The 14346-nt window shown below is 62.1% G+C and overlaps 4 pseudogenes; all 4 read left to right on the top strand.

The window, feature by feature from the left end:
* Positions 1-1009: 1009 nt before the first annotated feature.
* LOC142864256 (uncharacterized) lies at positions 1010-1128 on the top strand (annotated as a pseudogene).
* Positions 1129-4987: 3859 nt separating this feature from the next.
* Positions 4988-5106, top strand: LOC142864255 (uncharacterized; annotated as a pseudogene).
* A 3864-nt stretch (positions 5107-8970) lies between these two features.
* On the top strand, positions 8971-9089 carry LOC142864254 (uncharacterized; annotated as a pseudogene).
* Positions 9090-12946: 3857 nt separating this feature from the next.
* Positions 12947-13065, top strand: LOC142864253 (uncharacterized; annotated as a pseudogene).
* The last annotated feature ends 1281 nt before the right edge of the window (positions 13066-14346 follow it).

The following is a 14346-nucleotide window of genomic DNA, read 5'->3' as shown; positions in this document are numbered from 1 at the left end:
TTTCTCTCGGGGGCAGACTCTGATCCGGGCGGGCTACCGGTGTCTCTGTTTGCTCGTTTCTTTCTTCCATTTCGGGAAAGGCTTCCTTGCTGGGTGTGGAAATCTCCTATGCCTTCCCTCGCCTATTCTGTCAGCTTTCAAATTCTCTTTCAGTTGCCACCCTCACAGATGGATTAGGAAACTCTTTCCGGTGCACTCATTAGTGAAATGACCTCAAGGAAGCTGGAATCCAATATCTAATGGCCGATTTTTGGCGAGTCCACACGCCAGGGTGGTCGGGGTCCAATGCAGCCCCGGCCAGGCCCAGGCCCCTTGGACTGGGCCACAGGAGGACACAGAGGAGGGTCCCGGCCCCCACGGTAGCGGTGCCGGCAGTTCTCCAAGGGCTTGGGCGTTTTCCAGAGGTGGGAGATGGAGGGGACTGATTTCTTCAGCGCCCCACAAACCACGCCACCCCACCCCACCCCACCCATGGGACACATCCCCAGAGAGAGATGCCCCATACACTCGCTCCCCTCCCCCTTGCGCTGTGCCCCAGTCCTGGCCCGGGGGAATAGGCGGCAGCCCACCCACAGGGCGGGGGGAGGGGGGCACAGCTGAAAGCGGTTGTGGGGGAGGGCGGCCCCTGGCTGGGGTCAGAGGGCGAGCGCCGGGCGCGTGCGCAGTCAGCGGCGGCGACGCGCTGGGGGTGGGCGGCGGGTAGGTGAAGGAGGCCAGGCGGGGAGAGGAGGGGGGCTGGAAGGTCTCCACCTTGGCGAGTCCAGCCGTGGAGGCGCATCTTGTGTGAGTGTGAGTGAGTGTGAGTGTGTGTGTGTGTAGAGAGAGACAGCCCCCCGCCCCGCCCCGCCCCGCCCCGCCCCGCCCATCACCCCGGTCCCTCGGAGCCCGCCGGACCCGGCCGCCGGCGAACTCAACAGGCCCGGCCCGGCGCGGGGCCTGGGGCGGGAGGCGGCGGCGGGGAAGCGCAGAGAGGCTCGGCTTCTCGAGCGGGGCAGGGGCGCCCTCCGCCGTCTAGGGCCACACCACCCTGAACGCCCCCCATCTCCTCTGGTCTCGGAAGCTAAGCAGGGTCGGGCCTCGTTAGTACTTGGATGGGAGACCGCCCGGGAATCACGGGTGCCCTAGGCGGCGGCTTTTTTTTTTTTTTTTGCCTCTCGTTCTGTCCCCTTTCTGGGAGCGCGGCGGCGGCCCGGGGTGGGGGTCACCCCCACCCTCAGCGCCCGCCGCTGTGCCTGGCGCCCCAGCCCGCACCGTGGGGCCTCCTCTTGTCCCAAGCCGCGACACCGCCGCCACGCGGCAGCACGCGTGGCATCTGGACTGTCAGGTCTCAGACCAAAGGTCTGCTCTGTGGGAACCGACACGCTGGAGGAAACCTTGAGAGTCTGAGAGGGGAGGGAGTTCCAGAAGAAGGCCAGGATGTCATTTTGAGGGAGTATGTGACCAGAACTCGTCCCGTTGCTTTTGGGGTTCTACGGGCTCCACATAGGAATCTTTGGTGGTGGCACCTGATGTTGGGGGATCCGGAGTCACACCCAGACCTGCTCCACAGGCCTCCTTTTACTTTTCTCTTCGGATTCATTATTTTTAAAAAGTGTCTCTTACCTCTATTATTGCATTTTCTTTTTTTTTTTTTTCTTTTTTTTTTTTTTTTTTGAGACAGAGTCTCACTTTGTTGTCCAGGCTAGAGTGAGTGCCGTGGCGTCACCCTAGCTCACAGCAACCTCAAACTCCTGGGCTCGAGTGATCCTTCTGCCTCAGCCTCCCGAGTAGCTGGGACTACAGGCATGCGCCACTATGCCCGGCTAATTTTTTTTATATATATATATATATCAGTTGGCCAATCAATTTCTTTCTATTTATAGTAGAGACGGGGTCTCGCTCTTGCTCAGGCTGGTTTTGAACTCCTGACCTTGAGCAATCCACCCGCCTCGGCCTCCCAAGAGCTAGGATTACAGGCGTGAGCCACCGCGCCCGGCCTCTATTATTGCATTTTCTTTTCTCTCTCTTTTCAAGCAGATGATGGGAGTACAAGTATTCAGGTGACATGTGTTGCCCGTGCCCCCCTCCCCCCTGTGTTCTTATTCATTTACCTCTCATGTTGTATACCTCCAGCGTATTGTGGGGGTACCAATGTTAAGGTCGGGTACGTTGCCCTCTCCCAGCCTCCCCCCTCGGGTCATTAGCTTCAAGTGCGCCCATGCCCCAGTCGGTGCGCACCCACCCCATTCCTAATGGATGTGTATGCCCATCCCCTCCCCCCACCCGCCCGACACCCACCCGAGGAAGGGGATTCCTCTCTGTCCACTTAGGTGTCCATCCGTTCGTACCAATTTGCCGGTGAGCGCGCTCACGTGGTGCTCGTGTGTCCATTCTTGGGATACTTGGCTTACTGGAACGGGTTCCAGCTCTGGCCAGGAGAACACGAGAGGTGCCCTCTCACCGCTGCTCCTCACAGCCGAATGGCACTCCGTGGTGTCCACGCGCCACATTTTATTAATGCACTCCTGGATGGATGGGCACTCGGGTGGCTTCCACATCTTTGCGATTGTGAATTGTGCCCTAACTGTAACCCTAACCCTTACCCAGCCCGTCTCCTCTGCCCCTGCCTGACTCGCTCCTCCCCGGCCAGGCCCGTCACTGTCCTGGGCCCCCGCCTGACCGGCTCCTTCCCGCCCGGCCTGTCACCGTCCTCTGCCCCTGCCTGACATGCTCCTTCCCGCCCGGCCTCTCACCGTCCTCGGCCCCTGCCTGACCGGCTGGCTCCTCCGTCGCCTGGGCCTTCCAAGGGCTTGGTGTGGACGCTGCTTCCAGGAAGCCCTCCAGAAACCCGGCAGCAGGGTGGCCGCAGCAGTCTCCAGCAGCCGTCCCTAAGGCGCTTGTGCGGGGGAACGTGCCCCCCCGCTGTGCCCCCTCCCCCCCCCCCCCCCCCGCTGTGCCGTGGGGGGGCCCAGCCTGGTGTCTTGCCTGAGGCCCTGGGGCTGCCGCTCCCCGCAAGGGGAGAGCCCCGGAGGTGGGGACCGCCTCCTGATGGGGATGTACACGCAGCTCTCCACGTCGGATTCCGGGGCTCTCTGTCCTGCCCGAAGGCCCAGCTGGCCTGCGGGTCCTTAGAGTGGCAAAAACATCCGAAAACTGAGACTGAGGGTCCCGTGGGTGTCTGCACTTTTGTGCTGGGCACCCCAGGGAGGCCCGGGGGCTGGCTGGACAACGTGGTCTGCTGGGCGGGGGGTTTGGAGGAGCAACCGATGCCCTTTGCACTTTGGGTAGCAAGGGTCTGAGGTGTCTCTGAGCCCTGTGCCATGTCGGTGGAGGGGTGGGGGCGGGGGGTGGGGGGGAAGAGGAGGAGGAGGAGGTGGGAAGGGCCGGGGCCTGCAGTCCTGTTCCCGGGGTGGCATGGCAAGTGGCTTCTTCCACAGGCTGCTTGGCCTGGGCTCCCTGCACCTGGGCCTTTGGAGGACCGGCCCTGTGCTTGCCAACACTTCCTGCAGGGACCCAGAGCTGGGAGGTGGCATCTCTCAGCCCTGGGTCGGGCAGAGCCCCAGCGGGCCATGCCCACAACCTCTCTCAGCACCGGTCCCCCAGAAGGCTCCTTTGGGACCAGGATTCTCTTGCGGTGACTCTTTAAGGTCTGGCCCCTGGATGGAGGGGCACCAGGAGTAGAGGAGCAGGAAGGGGAAGGGGGTGGCCATGCGAGGGGACACTTTGCGGCCAAGTCCCAGCTTCAGCCTGATCCTCCTGGGAACCCCGCTCTGAGACAAGGAGCCGGGCTTCGCATTCCCACAGCAGCCAGTCGTGGGCTGAGGACACCTGGGGCGTTGGGAACTCCCTGGCTTCTCCTTGGTTTAACATCTGGAGCTGCTTGGGAATTGTGCCGCCACACACACCCGAGTGCAGGTGTCTTCCGCACAGACTGCGGGCCTCGCTCTTCTGAATGCCGCTAGCTCGCCACCCACCCACGGGTGAACCTGGTCAGGGTGCTTTCTCTCGGGGGCAGACTCTGATCCGGGCGGGCTACCGGTGTCTCTGTTTGCTCGTTTCTTTCTTCCATTTCGGGAAAGGCTTCCTTGCTGGGTGTGGAAATCTCCTATGCCTTCCCTCGCCTATTCTGTCAGCTTTCAAATTCTCTTTCAGTTGCCACCCTCACAGATGGATTAGGAAACTCTTTCCGGTGCACTCATTAGTGAAATGACCTCAAGGAAGCTGGAATCCAATATCTAATGGCCGATTTTTGGCGAGTCCACACGCCAGGGTGGTCGGGGTCCAATGCAGCCCCGGCCAGGCCCAGGCCCCTTGGACTGGGCCACAGGAGGACACAGAGGAGGGTCCCGGCCCCCACGGTAGCGGTGCCGGCAGTTCTCCAAGGGCTTGGGCGTTTTCCAGAGGTGGGAGATGGAGGGGACTGATTTCTTCAGCGCCCCACAAACCACGCCACCCCACCCCACCCCACCCATGGGACACATCCCCAGAGAGAGATGCCCCATACACTCGCTCCCCTCCCCCTTGCGCTGTGCCCCAGTCCTGGCCCGGGGGAATAGGCGGCAGCCCACCCACAGGGCGGGGGGAGGGGGGCACAGCTGAAAGCGGTTGTGGGGGAGGGCGGCCCCTGGCTGGGGTCAGAGGGCGAGCGCCGGGCGCGTGCGCAGTCAGCGGCGGCGACGCGCTGGGGGTGGGCGGCGGGTAGGTGAAGGAGGCCAGGCGGGGAGAGGAGGGGGGCTGGAAGGTCTCCACCTTGGCGAGTCCAGCCGTGGAGGCGCATCTTGTGTGAGTGTGAGTGAGTGTGAGTGTGTGTGTGTGTAGAGAGAGACAGCCCCCCGCCCCGCCCCGCCCCGCCCCGCCCCGCCCATCACCCCGGTCCCTCGGAGCCCGCCGGACCCGGCCGCCGGCGAACTCAACAGGCCCGGCCCGGCGCGGGGCCTGGGGCGGGAGGCGGCGGCGGGGAAGCGCAGAGAGGCTCGGCTTCTCGAGCGGGGCAGGGGCGCCCTCCGCCGTCTAGGGCCACACCACCCTGAACGCCCCCCATCTCCTCTGGTCTCGGAAGCTAAGCAGGGTCGGGCCTCGTTAGTACTTGGATGGGAGACCGCCCGGGAATCACGGGTGCCCTAGGCGGCGGCTTTTTTTTTTTTTTTTGCCTCTCGTTCTGTCCCCTTTCTGGGAGCGCGGCGGCGGCCCGGGGTGGGGGTCACCCCCACCCTCAGCGCCCGCCGCTGTGCCTGGCGCCCCAGCCCGCACCGTGGGGCCTCCTCTTGTCCCAAGCCGCGACACCGCCGCCACGCGGCAGCACGCGTGGCATCTGGACTGTCAGGTCTCAGACCAAAGGTCTGCTCTGTGGGAACCGACACGCTGGAGGAAACCTTGAGAGTCTGAGAGGGGAGGGAGTTCCAGAAGAAGGCCAGGATGTCATTTTGAGGGAGTATGTGACCAGAACTCGTCCCGTTGCTTTTGGGGTTCTACGGGCTCCACGTAGGAATCTTTGGTGGTGGCACCTGATGTTGGGGGATCCGGAGTCACACCCAGACCTGCTCCACAGGCCTCCTTTTACTTTTCTCTTCGGATTCATTATTTTTAAAAAGTGTCTCTTACCTCTATTATTGCATTTTCTTTTTTTTTTTTTTCTTTTTTTTTTTTTTTTTTGAGACAGAGTCTCACTTTGTTGTCCAGGCTAGAGTGAGTGCCGTGGCGTCACCCTAGCTCACAGCAACCTCAAACTCCTGGGCTCGAGTGATCCTTCTGCCTCAGCCTCCCGAGTAGCTGGGACTACAGGCATGCGCCACTATGCCCGGCTAATTTTTTTTATATATATATATATATCAGTTGGCCAATCAATTTCTTTCTATTTATAGTAGAGACGGGGTCTCGCTCTTGCTCAGGCTGGTTTTGAACTCCTGACCTTGAGCAATCCACCCGCCTCGGCCTCCCAAGAGCTAGGATTACAGGCGTGAGCCACCGCGCCCGGCCTCTATTATTGCATTTTCTTTTCTCTCTCTTTTCAAGCAGATGATGGGAGTACAAGTATTCAGGTGACATGTGTTGCCCGTGCCCCCCTCCCCCCTGTGTTCTTATTCATTTACCTCTCATGTTGTATACCTCCAGCGTATTGTGGGGGTACCAATGTTAAGGTCGGGTACGTTGCCCTCTCCCAGCCTCCCCCCTCGGGTCATTAGCTTCAAGTGCGCCCATGCCCCAGTCGGTGCGCACCCACCCCATTCCTAATGGATGTGTATGCCCATCCCCTCCCCCCACCCGCCCGACACCCACCCGAGGAAGGGGATTCCTCTCTGTCCACTTAGGTGTCCATCCGTTCGTACCAATTTGCCGGTGAGCGCGCTCACGTGGTGCTCGTGTGTCCATTCTTGGGATACTTGGCTTACTGGAACGGGTTCCAGCTCTGGCCAGGAGAACACGAGAGGTGCCCTCTCACCGCTGCTCCTCACAGCCGAATGGCACTCCGTGGTGTCCACGCGCCACATTTTATTAATGCACTCCTGGATGGATGGGCACTCGGGTGGCTTCCACATCTTTGCGATTGTGAATTGTGCCCTAACTGTAACCCTAACCCTTACCCAGCCCGTCTCCTCTGCCCCTGCCTGACTCGCTCCTCCCCGGCCAGGCCCGTCACTGTCCTGGGCCCCCGCCTGACCGGCTCCTTCCCGCCCGGCCTGTCACCGTCCTCTGCCCCTGCCTGACATGCTCCTTCCCGCCCGGCCTCTCACCGTCCTCGGCCCCTGCCTGACCGGCTGGCTCCTCCGTCGCCTGGGCCTTCCAAGGGCTTGGTGTGGACGCTGCTTCCAGGAAGCCCTCCAGAAACCCGGCAGCAGGGTGGCCGCAGCAGTCTCCAGCAGCCGTCCCTAAGGCGCTTGTGCGGGAGAACGTGCCCCCCCCCCCCGCTGTGCCCCCTCCCCCCCCCCCCCCCCCCCGCTGTGCCGTGGGGGGGCCCAGCCTGGTGTCTTGCCTGAGGCCCTGGGGCTGCCGCTCCCCGCAAGGGGAGAGCCCCGGAGGTGGGGACCGCCTCCTGATGGGGACGTACACGCAGCTCTCCACGTCGGATTCCGGGGCTCTCTGTCCTGCCCGAAGGCCCAGCTGGCCTGCGGGTCCTTAGAGTGGCAAAAACATCCGAAAACTGAGACTGAGGGTCCCGTGGGTGTCTGCACTTTTGTGCTGGGCACCCCAGGGAGGCCCGGGGGCTGGCTGGACAACGTGGTCTGCTGGGCGGGGGGTTTGGAGGAGCAACCGATGCCCTTTGCACTTTGGGTAGCAAGGGTCTGAGGTGTCTCTGAGCCCTGTGCCATGTCGGTGGAGGGGTGGGGGCGGGGGGTGGGGGGGAAGAGGAGGAGGAGGAGGTGGGAAGGGCCGGGGCCTGCAGTCCTGTTCCCGGGGTGGCACGGCAAGTGGCTTCTTCCACAGGCTGCTTGGCCTGGGCTCCCTGCACCTGGGCCTTTGGAGGACCGGCCCTGTGCTTGCCAACACTTCCTGCAGGGACCCAGAGCTGGGAGGTTGCGTCTCTCAGCCCTGGGTCGGGCAGAGCCCCAGCGGGCCATGCCCACAACCTCTCTCAGCACCGGTCCCCCAGAAGGCTCCTTTGGGACCAGGATTCTCTTGCGGTGACTCTAAGGTCTGGCCCCTGGATGGAGGGGCACCAGGAGTAGAGGAGCAGGAAGGGGAAGGGGGTGGCCATTCGAGGGGACACTTTGAGGCCAAGTCCCAGCTTCAGCCTGATCCTCCTGGGAACCCCGCTCTGAGACAAGGAGCCGGGCTTCGCATTCCCACAGCAGCCAGTCGTGGGCTGAGGACACCTGGGGCGTTGGGAACTCCCTGGCTTCTCCTTGGTTTAACATCTGGAGCTGCTTGGGAATTGTGCCGCCACACACACCCGAGTGCAGGTGTCTTCCGCACAGACTGCGGGCCTCGCTCTTCTGAATGCCGCTAGCTCGCCACCCACCCACGGGTGAACCTGGTCAGGGTGCTTTCTCTCGGGGGCAGACTCTGATCCGGGCGGGCTACCGGTGTCTCTGTTTGCTCGTTTCTTTCTTCCATTTCGGGAAAGGCTTCCTTGCTGGGTGTGGAAATCTCCTATGCCTTCCCTCGCCTATTCTGTCAGCTTTCAAATTCTCTTTCAGTTGCCACCCTCACAGATGGATTAGGAAACTCTTTCCGGTGCACTCATTAGTGAAATGACCTCAAGGAAGCTGGAATCCAATATCTAATGGCCGATTTTTGGCGAGTCCACACGCCAGGGTGGTCGGGGTCCAATGCAGCCCCGGCCAGGCCCAGGCCCCTTGGACTGGGCCACAGGAGGACACAGAGGAGGGTCCCGGCCCCCACGGTAGCGGTGCCGGCAGTTCTCCAAGGGCTTGGGCGTTTTCCAGAGGTGGGAGATGGAGGGGACTGATTTCTTCAGCGCCCCACAAACCACGCCACCCCACCCCACCCCACCCATGGGACACATCCCCAGAGAGAGATGCCCCATACACTCGCTCCCCTCCCCCTTGCGCTGTGCCCCAGTCCTGGCCCGGGGGAATAGGCGGCAGCCCACCCACAGGGCGGGGGGAGGGGGGCACAGCTGAAAGCGGTTGTGGGGGAGGGCGGCCCCTGGCTGGGGTCAGAGGGCGAGCGCCGGGCGCGTGCGCAGTCAGCGGCGGCGACGCGCTGGGGGTGGGCGGCGGGTAGGTGAAGGAGGCCAGGCGGGGAGAGGAGGGGGGCTGGAAGGTCTCCACCTTGGCGAGTCCAGCCGTGGAGGCGCATCTTGTGTGAGTGTGAGTGAGTGTGAGTGTGTGTGTGTGTAGAGAGAGACAGCCCCCCGCCCCGCCCCGCCCCGCCCCGCCCCGCCCATCACCCCGGTCCCTCGGAGCCCGCCGGACCCGGCCGCCGGCGAACTCAACAGGCCCGGCCCGGCGCGGGGCCTGGGGCGGGAGGCGGCGGCGGGGAAGCGCAGAGAGGCTCGGCTTCTCGAGCGGGGCAGGGGCGCCCTCCGCCGTCTAGGGCCACACCACCCTGAACGCCCCCCATCTCCTCTGGTCTCGGAAGCTAAGCAGGGTCGGGCCTCGTTAGTACTTGGATGGGAGACCGCCCGGGAATCACGGGTGCCCTAGGCGGCGGCTTTTTTTTTTTTTTTTGCCTCTCGTTCTGTCCCCTTTCTGGGAGCGCGGCGGCGGCCCGGGGTGGGGGTCACCCCCACCCTCAGCGCCCGCCGCTGTGCCTGGCGCCCCAGCCCGCACCGTGGGGCCTCCTCTTGTCCCAAGCCGCGACACCGCCGCCACGCGGCAGCACGCGTGGCATCTGGACTGTCAGGTCTCAGACCAAAGGTCTGCTCTGTGGGAACCGACACGCTGGAGGAAACCTTGAGAGTCTGAGAGGGGAGGGAGTTCCAGAAGAAGGCCAGGATGTCATTTTGAGGGAGTATGTGACCAGAACTCGTCCCGTTGCTTTTGGGGTTCTACGGGCTCCACGTAGGAATCTTTGGTGGTGGCACCTGATGTTGGGGGATCCGGAGTCACACCCAGACCTGCTCCACAGGCCTCCTTTTACTTTTCTCTTCGGATTCATTATTTTTAAAAAGTGTCTCTTACCTCTATTATTGCATTTTCTTTTTTTTTTTTTTCTTTTTTTTTTTTTTTTTTGAGACAGAGTCTCACTTTGTTGTCCAGGCTAGAGTGAGTGCCGTGGCGTCACCCTAGCTCACAGCAACCTCAAACTCCTGGGCTCGAGTGATCCTTCTGCCTCAGCCTCCCGAGTAGCTGGGACTACAGGCATGCGCCACTATGCCCGGCTAATTTTTTTTATATATATATATATATCAGTTGGCCAATCAATTTCTTTCTATTTATAGTAGAGACGGGGTCTCGCTCTTGCTCAGGCTGGTTTTGAACTCCTGACCTTGAGCAATCCACCCGCCTCGGCCTCCCAAGAGCTAGGATTACAGGCGTGAGCCACCGCGCCCGGCCTCTATTATTGCATTTTCTTTTCTCTCTCTTTTCAAGCAGATGATGGGAGTACAAGTATTCAGGTGACATGTGTTGCCCGTGCCCCCCTCCCCCCTGTGTTCTTATTCATTTACCTCTCATGTTGTATACCTCCAGCGTATTGTGGGGGTACCAATGTTAAGGTCGGGTACGTTGCCCTCTCCCAGCCTCCCCCCTCGGGTCATTAGCTTCAAGTGCGCCCATGCCCCAGTCGGTGCGCACCCACCCCATTCCTAATGGATGTGTATGCCCATCCCCTCCCCCCACCCGCCCGACACCCACCCGAGGAAGGGGATTCCTCTCTGTCCACTTAGGTGTCCATCCGTTCGTACCAATTTGCCGGTGAGCGCGCTCACGTGGTGCTCGTGTGTCCATTCTTGGGATACTTGGCTTACTGGAACGGGTTCCAGCTCTGGCCAGGAGAACACGAGAGGTGCCCTCTCACCGCTGCTCCTCACAGCCGAATGGCACTCCGTGGTGTCCACGCGCCACATTTTATTAATGCACTCCTGGATGGATGGGCACTCGGGTGGCTTCCACATCTTTGCGATTGTGAATTGTGCCCTAACTGTAACCCTAACCCTTACCCAGCCCGTCTCCTCTGCCCCTGCCTGACTCGCTCCTCCCCGGCCAGGCCCGTCACTGTCCTGGGCCCCCGCCTGACCGGCTCCTTCCCGCCCGGCCTGTCACCGTCCTCTGCCCCTGCCTGACATGCTCCTTCCCGCCCGGCCTCTCACCGTCCTCGGCCCCTGCCTGACCGGCTGGCTCCTCCGTCGCCTGGGCCTTCCAAGGGCTTGGTGTGGACGCTGCTTCCAGGAAGCCCTCCAGAAACCCGGCAGCAGGGTGGCCGCAGCAGTCTCCAGCAGCCGTCCCTAAGGCGCTTGTGCGGGAGAACGTGCCCCCCCCCCCGCTGTGCCCCCTCCCCCCCCCCCCCGCTGTGCCGTGGGGGGGCCCAGCCTGGTGTCTTGCCTGAGGCCCTGGGGCTGCCGCTCCCCGCAAGGGGAGAGCCCCGGAGGTGGGGACCGCCTCCTGATGGGGACGTACACGCAGCTCTCCACGTCGGATTCCGGGGCTCTCTGTCCTGCCCGAAGGCCCAGCTGGCCTGCGGGTCCTTAGAGTGGCAAAAACATCCGAAAACTGAGACTGAGGGTCCCGTGGGTGTCTGCACTTTTGTGCTGGGCACCCCAGGGAGGCCCGGGGGCTGGCTGGACAACGTGGTCTGCTGGGCGGGGGGTTTGGAGGAGCAACCGATGCCCTTTGCACTTTGGGTAGCAAGGGTCTGAGGTGTCTCTGAGCCCTGTGCCATGTCGGTGGAGGGGTGGGGGCGGGGGGTGGGGGGGAAGAGGAGGAGGAGGAGGTGGGAAGGGCCGGGGCCTGCAGTCCTGTTCCCGGGGTGGCACGGCAAGTGGCTTCTTCCACAGGCTGCTTGGCCTGGGCTCCCTGCACCTGGGCCTTTGGAGGACCGGCCCTGTGCTTGCCAACACTTCCTGCAGGGACCCAGAGCTGGGAGGTTGCGTCTCTCAGCCCTGGGTCGGGCAGAGCCCCAGCGGGCCATGCCCACAACCTCTCTCAGCACCGGTCCCCCAGAAGGCTCCTTTGGGACCAGGATTCTCTTGCGGTGACTCTAAGGTCTGGCCCCTGGATGGAGGGGCACCAGGAGTAGAGGAGCAGGAAGGGGAAGGGGGTGGCCATTCGAGGGGACACTTTGAGGCCAAGTCCCAGCTTCAGCCTGATCCTCCTGGGAACCCCGCTCTGAGACAAGGAGCCGGGCTTCGCATTCCCACAGCAGCCAGTCGTGGGCTGAGGACACCTGGGGCGTTGGGAACTCCCTGGCTTCTCCTTGGTTTAACATCTGGAGCTGCTTGGGAATTGTGCCGCCACACACACCCGAGTGCAGGTGTCTTCCGCACAGACTGCGGGCCTCGCTCTTCTGAATGCCGCTAGCTCGCCACCCACCCACGGGTGAACCTGGTCAGGGTGCTTTCTCTCGGGGGCAGACTCTGATCCGGGCGGGCTACCGGTGTCTCTGTTTGCTCGTTTCTTTCTTCCATTTCGGGAAAGGCTTCCTTGCTGGGTGTGGAAATCTCCTATGCCTTCCCTCGCCTATTCTGTCAGCTTTCAAATTCTCTTTCAGTTGCCACCCTCACAGATGGATTAGGAAACTCTTTCCGGTGCACTCATTAGTGAAATGACCTCAAGGAAGCTGGAATCCAATATCTAATGGCCGATTTTTGGCGAGTCCACACGCCAGGGTGGTCGGGGTCCAATGCAGCCCCGGCCAGGCCCAGGCCCCTTGGACTGGGCCACAGGAGGACACAGAGGAGGGTCCCGGCCCCCACGGTAGCGGTGCCGGCAGTTCTCCAAGGGCTTGGGCGTTTTCCAGAGGTGGGAGATGGAGGGGACTGATTTCTTCAGCGCCCCACAAACCACGCCACCCCACCCCACCCCACCCATGGGACACATCCCCAGAGAGAGATGCCCCATACACTCGCTCCCCTCCCCCTTGCGCTGTGCCCCAGTCCTGGCCCGGGGGAATAGGCGGCAGCCCACCCACAGGGCGGGGGGAGGGGGGCACAGCTGAAAGCGGTTGTGGGGGAGGGCGGCCCCTGGCTGGGGTCAGAGGGCGAGCGCCGGGCGCGTGCGCAGTCAGCGGCGGCGACGCGCTGGGGGTGGGCGGCGGGTAGGTGAAGGAGGCCAGGCGGGGAGAGGAGGGGGGCTGGAAGGTCTCCACCTTGGCGAGTCCAGCCGTGGAGGCGCATCTTGTGTGAGTGTGAGTGAGTGTGAGTGTGTGTGTGTGTAGAGAGAGACAGCCCCCCGCCCCGCCCCGCCCCGCCCCGCCCCGCCCATCACCCCGGTCCCTCGGAGCCCGCCGGACCCGGCCGCCGGCGAACTCAACAGGCCCGGCCCGGCGCGGGGCCTGGGGCGGGAGGCGGCGGCGGGGAAGCGCAGAGAGGCTCGGCTTCTCGAGCGGGGCAGGGGCGCCCTCCGCCGTCTAGGGCCACACCACCCTGAACGCCCCCCATCTCCTCTGGTCTCGGAAGCTAAGCAGGGTCGGGCCTCGTTAGTACTTGGATGGGAGACCGCCCGGGAATCACGGGTGCCCTAGGCGGCGGCTTTTTTTTTTTTTTTTGCCTCTCGTTCTGTCCCCTTTCTGGGAGCGCGGCGGCGGCCCGGGGTGGGGGTCACCCCCACCCTCAGCGCCCGCCGCTGTGCCTGGCGCCCCAGCCCGCACCGTGGGGCCTCCTCTTGTCCCAAGCCGCGACACCGCCGCCACGCGGCAGCACGCGTGGCATCTGGACTGTCAGGTCTCAGACCAAAGGTCTGCTCTGTGGGAACCGACACGCTGGAGGAAACCTTGAGAGTCTGAGAGGGGAGGGAGTTCCAGAAGAAGGCCAGGATGTCATTTTGAGGGAGTATGTGACCAGAACTCGTCCCGTTGCTTTTGGGGTTCTACGGGCTCCACGTAGGAATCTTTGGTGGTGGCACCTGATGTTGGGGGATCCGGAGTCACACCCAGACCTGCTCCACAGGCCTCCTTTTACTTTTCTCTTCGGATTCATTATTTTTAAAAAGTGTCTCTTACCTCTATTATTGCATTTTCTTTTTTTTTTTTTCTTTTTTTTTTTTTTTTTTGAGACAGAGTCTCACTTTGTTGTCCAGGCTAGAGTGAGTGCCGTGGCGTCACCCTAGCTCACAGCAACCTCAAACTCCTGGGCTCGAGTGATCCTTCTGCCTCAGCCTCCCGAGTAGCTGGGACTACAGGCATGCGCCACTATGCCCGGCTAATTTTTTTTATATATATATATATATCAGTTGGCCAATCAATTTCTTTCTATTTATAGTAGAGACGGGGTCTCGCTCTTGCTCAGGCTGGTTTTGAACTCCTGACCTTGAGCAATCCACCCGCCTCGGCCTCCCAAGAGCTAGGATTACAGGCGTGAGCCACCGCGCCCGGCCTCTATTATTGCATTTTCTTTTCTCTCTCTTTTCAAGCAGATGATGGGAGTACAAGTATTCAGGTGACATGTGTTGCCCGTGCCCCCCTCCCCCCTGTGTTCTTATTCATTTACCTCTCATGTTGTATACCTCCAGCGTATTGTGGGGGTACCAATGTTAAGGTCGGGTACGTTGCCCTCTCCCAGCCTCCCCCCTCGGGTCATTAGCTTCAAGTGCGCCCATGCCCCAGTCGGTGCGCACCCACCCCATTCCTAATGGATGTGTATGCCCATCCCCTCCCCCCACCCGCCCGACACCCACCCGAGGAAGGGGATTCCTCTCTGTCCACTTAGGTGTCCATCCGTTCGTACCAATTTGCCGGTGAGCGCGCTCACGTGGTGCTCGTGTGTCCATTCTTGGGATACTTGGCTTACTGGAACGGGTTCCAGCTCTG

Source organism: Microcebus murinus, chromosome 24 (assembly GCF_040939455.1).
Source record: "Microcebus murinus isolate Inina chromosome 24, M.murinus_Inina_mat1.0, whole genome shotgun sequence".
Classification (NCBI taxonomy): domain Eukaryota; kingdom Metazoa; phylum Chordata; class Mammalia; order Primates; family Cheirogaleidae; genus Microcebus; species Microcebus murinus.
Note: the sequence above shows the minus strand (reverse complement) of the source record. Positions and strands in the feature narration are given on the sequence as shown.